Raw genomic sequence first — 3,710 nt, 5'->3', positions numbered from 1 at the left:
AATCCAAACCGAAGCCAAACGTGCGAGAATCGTGTACAAAGCGTGTGAGAAACGTGTACAAAGCGTTTCGTGCAGCGTTTCGTGTAAACCGTGCAGCCTTTCGTGCAAAGCGTTTCGTGTAAACCGTGTAGCGTTTCGTGCAAACCGTGTAGCGTTTCGTGTAAACCGTGCAGCGTTTCGTGCAAACCGTGTAGCGTTCGTGTACCGTTCGTGCAGCGAGCGTGTGGGGTAGTAGCACGTCTCAGGGTCTATATATATATATATATATATATATATATATATATATATATATATATATATATATATATATATATATATATATATATATATATATATATATATATATATATCAGTAAATGTGATTATACGTGTCTTTTGATCGAGTGGGTGTTTGAAGAACCAATAACTTGATGAAGGTGTAAAAATAATAGAATTGATATACCATTTAAAGAAGAAGGTTTAGTCAGTTCAGGAAGTTGATAATCCGCATCATCTATTGATTGTAAAAACAATATTAGTAACATTTCCAATATTTCATCGCATTACATCATATTATTTTTTGAGTACTTACTGTTTTTTTTTTTATATACATGTACGTAAATTTTTAGTAGAAATTCAGTATCGAATAATTGTTGATGTCTAAAATATCAGTTACCCTCTGAATTTGTTGTATTTCTTCCACAGCCAGACACATGATTACAAATATCTTTTCTACATTGACAGTTATACTCACATTTTCTGCCAAATGTTGGGAATGGACAAGGTGAAGACCAATTCAAACCATAACATCCCTCCATACATTCTTGAGAACAAAAAAAGGCGTTGTTAAGAAACCTATGTGCAATAAAGAACTTAAAGTAAAACCTAATCATTTTTTTTATATTCAGCGTACATACCAGTGCATTTATTAAGCGTTTTATTCCAGATACATCCAAAGCAACAGACAACAGATTCCGTAGGTCTGTTGACAAATACTTCATGCAATAAAATCAACATATTTCTAGAAACCTTCTGAAATCATTCAAGATAATATGCAATAGTAAAACAACCAGTTTAATCCATTTGAATATTTAGGATAATGAAAAGACATTACTTACCCATCACAACTGACTGAAGTATATATCTGCCACATATAAATGTAAAAGATAAATACTGGAAAAATTATTTTCCAGTGCAGTAGCTGAATTTTAGAGTAAACATTATTTTATTTTAGTCTCTTTTTAGGAAAAGCTCATTCATAAGCTAGAGACTTTTCCGTCCTTTTCATGTTGTTTTTTTTTTATTACCAAATGTTATTCAACACATATTTATCATTTTCTTTAAAATTGTTTAACAAATGAGTACATTAAATGATTAAAAAAAATACTTGAAGTTCTTTCAAAAAGTAAAATGAGAAAAATTTGATGCGGTATTTCACAAATTTGGCGTGAAAATTAATTTTCTGGGAGGGAGGATACTGCTTCATGTTTAAAAAAGAATCAAGTACACTCAACCCACGTTATACAGTATAACATGTTAAGCTACTAAACTTATTTCTTAAATATTTATTCAGACTTTCTTTAGTGGTAATATTATAATATTTCATCAGCAGAAAATATATGAACAGGTTGAATTATATGTTGTAAAACAAACAAGTATGTACCTTCAAAACAAAAATACATTTATATCCGTGATTAAATATTTGCACGCTTGGTATCTGTAATGTAACCATTACCTTAATTGATATAAATTTCGGTTGTACTTTGATAAGTACTCTTAAGTATTAATTTGTATTCAGCATAATGATGCACACGTAAACATTTGTTGTCCAGTAAAATAGTTAACACACATATTCATATTTTATTTTATTTCTGCAAACTATTGCCTTTTATAATTTCTAAAAAGAAACAGCATTTTCCATAATCTGCAGTTAACTTTTTATAGATAAAAAAGTATATATTTACATATTCTATAAGCAATTCTGTAGTACATGAGTTAAAGATCTTTTGGTATTTCAGATCTCCATTGATCCTATATTTCTACCACTTTCTTCAAGACAAAATGTACCAGCATAAATAATTAATAATACAACAGCGACCACAGCAAGACCAATGATACCTGCAACCATCGGGGATAGGGTTCTTGTCGTTGACAAGATTAAGAGATTTCTGTTAAAATCTGGTTTAACAATGTTACGGCTGGTATTCTCCTCTGAAACTGTTAAATATCATTGCAAAGTAAATTTATATTAACATGTAAGTTGCATCAAATTAAACAAATCACCACACTTTTCATCTACAAAGTTTCTCAAATGTCCACATAAAACTGAGGGAAAAGGAGATTTATTTAAATATATTTTACGACGCTGATCTTTATTCTTGAAAACAAAATATTTTCTTGTTTCTTTGTATTTTTTTCAATAAAACAATGCTTCATTTTGAATTATTAAAAATATGTTCAAATAAGAAATAATTTGTGTTCATCGGGATTAATATTTAAGAAATAAGGTATCATTTTTAAACATCTATCGGGATAGAAATACGACTTGGTCACGAGATTAAATTCCATAAAGCCTGAAGGGCTTTATGATGAATTTAATATCGTACCAACCCGTAGTTATAGCCCAATAGATGTTTTAAAATGATACCTTATTACTTATATTTACATTTGTGACATTCAATCTTTATATTTGCCTGGTTGTGACTTCTAGCGTGTGAAATGCATTATTTTTCAAACTCAACGGCAAGTATGTAATCCACTGAAAGCCCGTCGACCCTTTATGACGTCACTGAGAAATTACGTCAAACGATTATCCATGCCCACATCTATGACCTCTTGACCCCGTACCTGTATTTATACAGTTGTAAATACACTTATCTGATACTTTTTGATACATTCTTTATAGATATTCATTATGTTATGCATTTTTGTGGATATCAAGCAGATATTTCGTTTCTTGTAATTTTTGTATTATTCTACTTTTTTGATTTTATATGTGATATGTTTGCGGATTACTTATGTTCCTTTGCATTGACAAATCCCTCCTTTGCGATACTGTAACTTCATTTGCAAATTTACATTGTAGCATCCATTTTGATATAATGGAACTGTACTAACAATTTTACAATGTTTAATCCATTTTTGTATAAGGAAACTGTAATTTGCATATCAACATTTTGAAATCTATTTTGTTATGGAACTATTTTAAAAAGTTTGTACAAGTTTATGATTTGATTTTATCAAAATATTATTATATTTTGATCAATAAACTTTTTTCAACACACTTGGGAGTTTGTCTTATTTTGATGTGTAGGTAGGAAAAGAGGAGGCATAAATACAGTTATAGATACGCATTCCTTTCAGTAGTGTTATATAAAGGAAAACATTGCAAATGTAAATATAAAATAATTTATATTTTTAATGAAGTGAAGCAAGATAATAATGAGATAATGAAAGTTTTATTTAAATATTTTTTTTTAATTTACTAGCATATTTTTTTCGTCTTTATTATATTTCTTTCTTTTTTTTATTTTGGATGCTCCAAATTTCAATTCAAAACATCATAATGGAAAATTAAATTATATAATCACGGACCTGATTCAAACTTTGAGAAAATGTACAAAAAAAGGACTATACAGCAAGCTTCTCTCTTGCATTTTCCGTAAGATTTGACTTGAAACACAATAACATTCTTTTAATTTTTCAGGAGAAAACTTTGATTTTTCCTAAAG

The sequence above is a fragment of the Saccostrea cucullata genome, unplaced genomic scaffold (assembly GCF_032062105.1).
Source record: "Saccostrea cucullata isolate Sc308-1 unplaced genomic scaffold, CSIRO_AGI_Scuc_v1 ctg822, whole genome shotgun sequence".
NCBI classification, from domain to species: Eukaryota; Metazoa; Mollusca; class Bivalvia; order Ostreida; family Ostreidae; genus Saccostrea; species Saccostrea cuccullata.
The sequence above is the reverse complement of the archived record's forward strand: the minus strand, read 5'-3'. Positions refer to the sequence as shown.